Source organism: Triticum dicoccoides, chromosome 2A (genome assembly GCF_002162155.2).
Source record: "Triticum dicoccoides isolate Atlit2015 ecotype Zavitan chromosome 2A, WEW_v2.0, whole genome shotgun sequence".
Classification (NCBI taxonomy): Eukaryota; Viridiplantae; Streptophyta; class Magnoliopsida; order Poales; family Poaceae; genus Triticum; species Triticum dicoccoides.
In genome coordinates this window covers 692953204-692963927 of record NC_041382.1, presented here as the reverse complement: position 1 = coordinate 692963927, position 10724 = coordinate 692953204, and the positions used below count along the sequence as shown (strand labels likewise).

At 51.6% G+C, this 10724-nt stretch overlaps 1 pseudogene; it reads right to left on the bottom strand.

Moving 5' to 3' along the window:
• Positions 1-6697: 6697 nt before the first annotated feature.
• On the bottom strand, positions 6698-7734 carry LOC119358125 (annotated as a pseudogene).
• Between the last annotated feature and the right edge of the window lie 2990 nt (positions 7735-10724).

The window sequence follows — 10724 nt, the reverse complement described above, 5'->3', positions numbered from 1 at the left end:
CCGAGGAGCCCTTCCAGGCCTCAAGACGGTCGGCTGCCACCTCCAGCCAGTTGGCGGTTCAGCTTGGCGTGCGTGGAGTCAGCATGTCTGGCAACAGGGCGGCGATCGCCTGAGCACCGACACGCTGAAGTCGGCACAACATCCGATGAGCCGGCCGAAGGCGTGCTTGGATGCTGAGAAACTGGTCGCTAAGGGTCCGAGGGGCGTCAGCAGCGATCTCCGTGCCTGCTGCCCTCCGCCCTTCGCGATCGTCCTCGATGGCCTGATTGGCAGCGCCGGAGTGACTGGGGAAGAAGTCTGCTCGAACAGAGAGCCAAAAAGGTGAAATTAGAAACAAGAAACCGTCCTGATCAGAAGCAGGTGGCTCGAAGAAAGAGTAAAGAGGGAAGCTCACCATCAACCATGTCTTCAATCTCGCCAAAGCCAGTAGTCAGCATTGCCTCCTTGTCGGTCCAGGCGGAGCGCTCGGTCTCAAACTCAGCAAGGAGGCTAACATCCTTGTCCTCCGCCTTCTTCTGGGTTTTCTTGAGAAGCTCCGCCTGCTCCACCAGTTGCGTGACCCTTAGCATGAAGCGCTCTTCGGCCAGTCTGTTGCACTCCGCCTCCTTGGCATGAAGAGCGGTGTTGGCTTCGCCCAGCTGCTGATGCAGGGCGGCATTAGCCTCTGCAAAAGTAGAAAAAAGAAAAAGGACATCAACAACCAGCAAAGAGAGATCTTGTTGCCGGAAAGATCCGGACCGATTGCTCAGCAGTCAGCCCGAATCTCGAGGACTACAGCCCGCGGGTGCGCTAGCGTGCCCCTGCGGAGGAAGACGCAAAAACTTACTCCGGCTTTCCGACAAGTCGGCGGTCCATTGAGTTAGCTCCTGAATGTTGGAGTTGAAGACGGTCGCACGGAGGTTGTGATAATCCTGCAATGAAGATACCAGATAATGTTACTACTCGAAGCCTACCAGCTAAAACTTCTGAGCCGCCTGCTCAGTAGCCGGCCCGAAACTCGGGGACTACACCCAGTGGGAGCGCTAGCGCGCCCCCACATAGAAATACAAGAGATACAAGAATCAAAAATGAAGAACGAAAAAGCATACCCGGATGGCTGCTCGCGACTCCAGGAACATCTTGTTGCAGTGGTTGAGGGTATCGGCTTCAGCGTGGAGTTTGGCCTGGATGTCCATGATCGCCTTGTTCAAAGGGCCTGTCCCACCTCCCCGCACCCACTCAGTGGGCGCGGCGTTGGTCGCCTCGGCATCCGGGATCGAAGAGCTCGCGGCGGCGGTCTCCTGCGGGCGTGGCGCCAAAGCCGCCTTTGCAAACTGGCGGCGCGTCGGGGTGCGAACCTCAGGAGTTGGGCCCGTCACCATCCCGCCTCCAGCTGGTGGCGCCGGCGGGTCAGCCGGCTGCTTGTCACGCGCCTCCTTAGAAGGTGGTGGCGGGGGCACGATTACGTCCAGCATGACGACATCGCCGCCGTCCCTCTCCATGATCGGGTGCCCGTCGCCGGCTCCCCCAGCCGGCGCCATGAATTCTGGTGGCGGTGGCGCGGAGTTCAGGGGGGTGACGAATATCGCCGACTGACGGCGCGCGGCTTTCTAGGCTTGCTTCTTCGCCGCGGCAACAGCCTCGGCCTCCGCCAACTTCTCCAGGGCGGCGGCCTCCGCCTTGTCTGCCTCCACCCTCAACAGACGGGCAGCTTCATGCTCCTCGCGCACCTCCCGCATGTTCCGCTCTGTCACCTCCCGGAGGTCGGCGGCCGGATCGATGCGCCGGGTGATGGAGGAGGTCTCCGCCGACCCAACGATGGAGCCGGCGGCCGACTTCTCGAGAGAGAGCGGAGCCCTAAACCAAGAAAATAAAGCAAAGGGAATTCAGAAAGAATCAACAAGAAAGAAGAACACAAGGGAAAGATACTTACGCCGACACCATAGGAGGCGCCTTTGGGAGCTTCTGGTACTTGGCCTCCTTGACGGCGGCCTCCCTCCGCCTGGTCGCGGCGATCGGATTCTTGGCCTTCTTCGGCATGCTTCCAAACAAGACAGCGCCTTGCTTAAGCTTACGAGTGCCGCCTCGGGCAGTCGGCTCGACGAAGGGGCCCGCGTCTGCCCTGCTGGCTCCTCGCGCGGGGCGCGGCTCTTCTTCCTCCTCATCGTCATCAGGCTAGGTCTCGATGCCGCCTTCCTCGGATCCGCCCTCTTCATAGACACCGCCCGTCGCGGTGTCCTCCAAGGCGGCCGCTCCCAAGTCGGGATCGTCCACATCGCTCACCGCCCGGTCCAGCTGGTAATCACCACCTGCCCCTACGATGGCGGCCATCGCGTCCGACATGTAGATCTGTTTCAAGTAGCATGAGGCCGACTGCTCAAGACCACCAGATGGAATCAAGATGAAGCATTAAAGAAAGGAGAGGCCGAAGGACTTACGGCAGGTGGCGGGTCTGCACGAGAGTACGACAGCTTGCCGAACTGCCAGGACCCCTCCAGCTTGAAGCCGGAGATTTCGTTCACCAAGTTGGCCACCTCGGCAGCCGACATCTCCTTGGTGCTCAGCCGGCATGGGTCGCGATGCTCGCTCATCCGGCTGATCAGGTGAGGCCGACCTTGGAGCGGAAGAACCCGGCGCGCGACGAAGGCAACCAACAAATCGGTCGCCTTGAGGCCCTCGGTGTTGGTCAACTCCCGTAGTCGTTGGATGGCGGCAGCGCTGTCCGCCAACACCGGCTTCAGCTTGTAGCCCCAACTGGCCCGAGGCTCACCTGGTGGGCCGGCTGCATAAGCCGGCAGGTTAAGGAAGTCGACGGCCAGGTCCATGTTCTCCACGTAGAAGTAAGATTGCTGCCACACCTTGACCGACTGTAGCAGCTTGATGGTGGGGAAGGCGTTCTTCGGCGAAGGCCGGCGAACCGCAATGAAGGCACCGCACTGGGCAGCCACCTCCCGGATGGAGGTGCCCAGCTTGGCGTAGAAGAAGGCTCCCCACAGCTTGATGGTGGGGAGGATGCCGAGGTAGCCTTTGCACAACGTGACGAAGGCGGCCAGGAGCATCACCGTGTTGGGCGTAAGGTGATGAGGTTTAAGGTGATAGAACTTGAGGAACGAGCGGAGGAAGACGCTCGCTGGCAGGCCGAAGCCGCGAATGAAGTGCGAGCGAAAGACAACCTGCTCACCCTCCCTCGACGCTGGCAAGATCTCTCCCTCCTGCGGCATGCGCGCTTTCACGAAGCCCGCGCTGGGGAGATGCCGCGTGTCGCGGAGGAAAGCAATGTGGTCTTCATGGACGTTCGATCCGTCCCAGTCCCCTCCATGCTCGTGTGCCATGGAGGGCTCGACGAAGAATAACAGCGCCACGGAAGAACTGGGATTGAGGCGGGGCCAAAACGGCTCGGCGACTAGCGGCGGTGGTGTTCCGATGGAGCTCGGGGGCGCTGCGACGAGATGAAGAAGAGCGAGGGAAATTGGGGTGGAGGGGCGCACGTGCTTCGCCGCTCCCTTTCCTCTTCCTACTTATAGCCTACGGGCTATGAAGCCGAGGGGGCGGGCGTGGGATCGTGGGATTAACTATGCCCACGACCCCATGCTCCTGCCTTTACCGCGCGAGTTACTGCGTGCAGTAACTCCGCGGGGAAACCCAACCGCCCGCCTCGGCCGCAGCGGATCCGCTCGCGTGCCGAGGCCCGGTGGTGGCGGGCCCAGCCTGCAGCCACGTCTCGTCATGCACATGGGTTGGCAGGCTGACCCGGCTAGCTGCCGCCATGTGGCACGCCCATGACGGGCGCCAGGCCCAGAAGCTTAGCACACACGCTGCCTAGTTCCCGCCGTTATGTTCGAAATTCCAGATGAATCCGACTGGACATGGCCGGCTCCCTTAGGCAGCTTGCCAGGAGTCGGATGAAGCTTCTTTCCGAAGCACCGGGAGGAGGAAACTGTTGAGGCTCCTTGGCTCTTCAACCGCGGCCCCTCACCAGCTTCGGGGACTACTGTCGAAGTAATGGGCCACCGGTAGCCTAACCCGAGTCCCAGAACCTTTTAAAGCATCAGGGCCAGCTGCGCCCCTCAAGGCATCAAGACAAAGCGCCACCTTCTGGTGGGCGGCTGGCCGAACGGCCGACTGCCGGAAGACGGCCATGCTCAAGAAGGCGGCTACAAGACAGGCCGACTCCTGGCAGGCGGCCTCCAGAGAGGCCGGCTCCTAGCAGTCGGCCCATGGCTCCCTCAGAGTCTGCGCCCCCATTAAAGAAGACAAGACCGGGTAAGGCCACAGTGTAGCCCATCACCCCCGTGTTCAGGGCCAAGCGTGGCCATAGTGCTCCATACAGGCGGACATCTCCGCCCGGCGCGGCACTGTTGCCACTCCGCCACTGACATCACTCCTGTCAGGCGAGGCCTTGCTCACACAACCGCCTGTCGGTACGGCCAGAAGACGGCGGGCCCTACCGGGCAACGAGAGACCGGAAGACGGCGGAGGCCCGACCAGTCGGACCCAAGGGATGCCGGCTCCTAGCAGGCGGCCCGATCCCTCCTCGGGGCCCGTGCACCATTAACTAGATAAGACCCAGAGTGGCTACAGTAATCTCCCACCAGGCGGCGGGACTGTAGCCACGCTCCCCTGACCGAGCATGCGTCATTAGCATCACGGCTACAGTAATCAGCAGCCGGCAGGACCCGTGAGCGGCGGAGGCGGCATGTCCGCTCTGTACCAGACTAGTCGGCGGGGCCCGCCAGGCGGCGGGCCCCCGCAGCCGGTGGAGAAGCTGGCGACCAGAGAGACTGAAAGCCGGGTCCAACACCCGGCCGGATTACCATTGTACCCCTGGGGGGTAGGCCTATATAAACCCCCCAGGACACCCATGCAAAGGGTTCCAACCTATGAGAATTAGACCAGCACCTAGGGAGAGAAGAGAGCAAGCCTTGCCTCCTCCTACCTCTAGCATACAGCTCAAGGAGCACCATTGTACTCACTAGTGCCTTAGTGATCATGCGGGGACCCCACAGAGCAGGACTAGGGGTGTTATCTCCAAGGAGAGCCCCAAACCTGGGTAAAGCACGCCGGCGTTCGTGTCTACGCCTTATCCCGCTTCCAGGCACCGGCGACGTTCTACTCGCTCCCACCATGATAAGCCATCCATTGGCATATGTCGCACCCAACCCCGGACAATTAAGATGCTTAAAGAAGTTATTTTTCCGAGGTTTGGAGTCCCTAGGTACTTAATGACTGATGGTGGTTCACATTTTATTCATGGTGCTTTTCATAAAATGCTTGCTAAGTATGATGTCAATCATAGAATTACATCTCCATACCACCCACAGTCTAGTGGTCAAGTAGAACTGAGTAATAGAGAGATTAAATTAATTTTGCAAAAGACTGTTAATAGATCTAGAAAGAATTGGTCCAAGAAACTGGATGATGCACTATGGGCCTATAGAACTGCATATAAAAATCCTATGGGTATGTCTCCGTATAAAATGGTTTATGGAAAAGCATGTCACTTACCTCTCGAACTAGAACATAAGGCATATTGGGCCATTAAAGAGCTCAATTATGATTTCAAACTTGCCGGTGAGAAGAGACTATTTCACATTAGCTCACTTGATGAGTGGAGAACCCAGGCTTATGAGAATGCCAAACTGTTTAAAGAAAAGGTTAAAAGATGGCATGACAAAAGGATACAAAAGCGTGAGTTTAACGTAGGTGATTATGTGTTGCTATTCAACTCTCGTTTAAGATTTTTTGTAGGAAAACTTCTCTCTAAATTGGAAGGTCATTATGTTATCGAGGAGGTCTATCGTTCCGGTGCCATAAAAATCAACAACTTCGAAGGCACAAACCCAAGGGTGGTGAACGGTCAAAGAATCAAACATTATATCTCAGGTAATCCAATAAATGTTGAAACTAATGTTATTGAGACCGTAACCCCGGAGGAATATATAAGGGATACTTTCCAGAACGTTTCAGACTCCGAAAAGGAATAGGTATGTGGTACGGTAAGTAAACTGACTCCAAAACAGTTCTAATGGTAATTATTCTCCGTTTTGGGATATTTAAGAAAATAGGAAAATAAGAAGTAGTCCGGGAAGGACACGAGGCGTCCATGAGGGTGGATGGTGTGCCCTACTCCCCTGGGTGCGCCCCCTGCCTTGTGGGCACCTGGTGTGCTCTCCGGACTCCGTTTTCTTGCATGATACTTCTTTTGGTCGGTAAAAATTCATTATATAATCTCCCGAAGGTTTTGACCACCGTATCACGCAAATATCCTTTGTTTTTGTTTCGATCTGTTTTCTGCCAGAGTTGTCAAGGCCAGGCATCATGTCGTCACCCTCCTCCAACAATGAAGGCAACAATGCTTGGCTATAATGAAGATAGAGCTGAAGAGAGAAGAACCCGAGGAGATCAACAAGGATGATAGGATCAAGAAGGCCATAGAGGATCAAGCTCCGGCAGCAGAAGAAGAAGACATCCTTCTATCTCTTTTGTTCACAAAACTGAGCATATATGCATATATAATACTATAGGGGACTAATTAATTATGAAAGCTACTGAAATACCACAGAAAAGATGAAGGACGTTGCATAGGTGGTCATGATTGAGACTATGCAAGAGATTCATGTGGAAACACTAAAATAATGATTGATAATTGGTACCTCAGCTGGAGTTCGAGTGGACGGTGTTCCGGTGAAGTAGGCGAGATTGGAACCTCGGCTGGAACTCAAATCATCTCTAGAATGAACATATTCTCAGCAGATAAAACAAATTCAGCTTCCAACATGGCATCATCCCAGTTGGGATAAGTTGGTAATTGCATTGTGGACACTACAGGCTGCAGTCAGTTTATACGACCAAAATAAAACTTGCAAAATATTTAGAAAATGAACTTCTTCAACATAAAACGAAATAAGTCACTACCTAGATGGCTGTCAGGTGATATAATTAACTAATGACTTCAACCAGTTAGGATAAGTTGCTGACAACATTTTCGACACTACAGGCAGTTAGTTTGTATCACCGAACAAAACTACCACAATATGACAATTGACAAACAGGCTTCTTCCACAATTGACTGTCCAGTGCTATAATTCACCATGTTACCAGCATAATGATCATTTAACAAAAGTACAGGAAGGTATTCAGTCAAAAAAAGTATAGGTAGGTAATATAACTTGATGTCACAGATCTCCTTATAGCTAGGTGTGGTCAGCTTGAGGGTGCGGAAGCAGATGCCATAGAGCGCCTCGTTGTCCAGCACCATGCACTCATCAGAGTTCTCAACCACCTGGTGAACCGGGAGGGTGGCATTGTAGGGCTCGACCACTGTGTCAGAGCCTTGCGAGATGGGAAAACAGAGAAGGTGAGCATCATCTGGTCCGGGTACTCCTCCCTGATCCTGGAACTCAGTTGCGTGCCCATGCCCGAACCGGTGCCCCCGCCGATGGAGTGGCACACCTGGAAGCCTAACGAAAAGCACATGAACAAAAGTCAGAATCGCTAGCCGGAATCTGCGGAACGGAGTAACTAGAGCGACTCCTGAAGAAAGGGGAAAGTACCTTGGAGGCAGTCGCAGTTCTTGGCCTCCTTGTGGACGACGTTGAGGATGGAGCTCATCTCGGTGTAGTGGCCCTTGGCCCACTTGTTTCCGGCGCCGGACTGGCCGAAGACAAAGTTGTCGGAGCAGAAGATCTGTCTATAGGGCCCAATGCGCACGGAGTCCATGGTGTCGGGCTGGTAGTGGATGACGACGGAGTCAGGTCATGGCGAGAGAGGGGTTGCAGGAAGGTGCGGCATCGGCGTCGAGTGTCGCCGGTGGCGGAAAGCCGCAGGGGTGAGGAAGGCGCACGGCGGAGGAGGCCGTCTGCGATGGCGCGTTGTAGGTGGAGATGGAAGGCAAGGTCGTCGTGTGGATATTTTTTCTTTTCTCTCGCCTGTACGGAGCAACCATTGCACCGCCCCGGAGAACGTCGACGCCTTGTCCCGCTGTCGCTCGCCTAGATCCGGACGCCGCCATCCTTCCGCGTGTGCATCCCGTCCGCCGCCGCCTTGTGCAGAGCTCACTCGATCGGATCGAGCCGGAGAGCCGCCTGCCGCCCCACATGCTCGTCCACTCGCCTCGTTCCAGAGATAGGTGGAGACGCGCCGGCGACTGGCAGCGCGTGGTGAGGCGGGGCGGGGCAGGACGTAGCGGCGGGTTGGAGGTGGGATCGGGAGGCACGGGCGGGTGGGTAGGTTTTTTTCCTCTCGCACATACCAGTTCGTGCTTGACTTATTACGGGCACTGCGGGTTGAATATAAAAAATCATAGGGTCCTTTGTGTAAAAACTCCGCAACGGTGAACCTGACGGACTCAATCCGTGCTTTATTATTAATAATAAAGAAAAGATTAATTCACCTATCTTCCATTCTTCTCCAGCTCTTTCTTTAGAACAAATTTTAAGAGGATTCATAAACTTTATACCTTTTGATTGCATACTATCAATTATGTCATTCACATTTACTCTATATTTGGAGCTACTTCTATTAGTGAGCCTTCCTATAAATTCTATGCTTACTAGCAAATTTGTTCCCTTAAAATCTTCATAACCTTTAGTTTGAAAACCAAAACTCATTTTTTCAATAAATTCTTTTATGGGCATCATTAGGTCTGGAGCTATATAGGTTATTAATCTATTTTCATTCATGTCTCCTTCCAAAAATTCTAATGCTGCTTTGTCTACAGATTCCCATCTTCTGTCTAATAAGGTTATCAAAACCTTCGCACCTAATTTCTTCCTTGTCATACCTTTGACTTCTATGATATACATGCCTTGATGAATATATTTATAACCACAATATTTTAGTTCATTTTCAATATTTTTGCTTATAATTCTTAAATCTACCGGATGTGTTAACACACTTAATTCTACTTCTCTGGATATTCTGTATAGACCACTTTTACTCTCAAACATACCCATATGATATACTTGTTGCGGCTTTATTTTTCTTAGGATATCTTTCTGATATCTTTCTAGACCTCTTTGTATCTATACCTATACTAATTACAGACTCCCTAGAAATTACCACGTTAATTAGATTTTACGAGCCGTTAATCTGGTGGGGCCATATTTTTACGGTGTAGATGGACTCTCAGAGAAAAAAATCAACAGAAAAATAACTCACATATATATCTCTCATGACCTTAGTCTCTCAAGCTCTCATGTCTCACCTTTTAACTCTCCAATGAGAAATAAAAAGGATGCCTCACGTATTCTTCCCGTTCCTTTTGTATCTATGAAGATTTTTCCCTATTATGGGCCAACCTGGACTCTTGCATGCATATCTCTGAAATAAAATTAATTCTAAAAATAGTTACCAGTGAAAATAACTCGCATGGGAAAGAAAGGCAATCACGTTAAAAAGGCAATCACCTTAAAAAGGATTCCTGGCGGAATCCTCTCCCTTTCCTTCTTATTAATTATTCCTTTATGATTTTTTTTCCTATTATGTGTCAACCTGCACTCTTGGATGCGTATATCTGAAATAAGAACAATTTAAAAAATAGTACTAGCAAAAATTACTCGCACGGCAAAGAAAGGCAATCACGTTAAAAAGGATTCCTGGCGGAATCCTCTCCCTTTCCTTCTTTATTAATTATTCCTTTAAGATTTTTTTCCTATTATGTGTCAAGCTGGACTCATGGATGCGTATCCACGTATTTTGTCAGCATGGTGGAGAAGATCAAATTGTAGAATAATTTTACACCCTGGCCGCTACAAGATGCATATTCGCGAGGCGATCTCCTATGGAAAAACCTAGCCGAATTGGTTTTGAGATTGTATTCAAATGCAACTCCATAGACCAAAACACAATGGAGCCTATATCAAGATCGGTTGAGTTGTTCCCATATCTCTCCTTGGTGCACCACCGAGATCCATGCTGTGACGGAACACTAGCCGCCAATCTCCGTCCTAGCCGCAATAGGCTTCACTGCAACCGGAGGTCCGATCATTCATGACTTACGTCTTGGAGGAAACATGCTTCGCTGCCCCCGAATTCCTAATAGCCCCATCTAGGCCGGGAGCCTCTGAAGGAATCAACACCCTTTCTTCACACGAGACACGACATCGGGATCAGCCCTGCCACTAAACATGGGCTAAGTAGGAATTGCCGTTTTGTCTGTGTGTGCGGCATACTGGCATGTACTGTAGGTGTGTATGGCTCTCTCCTCTAATTTCTAATTTCTACTCAGATGAGTTTTGCTAGGTGACTGGAGCATGCACGCTAGGTGCTCTGGTCATGATGTGGTGGAGTTGCTTCCGTCTCCTCCATGGCTTTCAAACACCCATCTCCTGCATCTGACTGTAGCTATCAGTTGCATTCGTTAGGTTGATAAGAGATCATATAGTCAAAACCAGATAGTCGATGTAAGATGCTTACGGATGTGTTGCTATTTGACTGCACACCTTGTGTGTATGTGTTGTTTTCCCATTTATGTGTCATAATAAATAACATAAAAGAGTGGACAAAAAAGAAGGATTGACCATCCCAGAGAGAATTTACTAACCCTTATTTCTTATCATATATGTGGATTGTAAGTAAACATCGTTTTCCATCTACATATTTAATTGTGCAATCCACATCATATCACCTTGACATTTATAGTTAATCTACTCAACTTTGAAAACTACCAATATTTATGTGAGAAATATCATGTCGCTTTGAATCTCATAGTAGATTTTGATTCACTTAGATTTATTTTCTGGTAT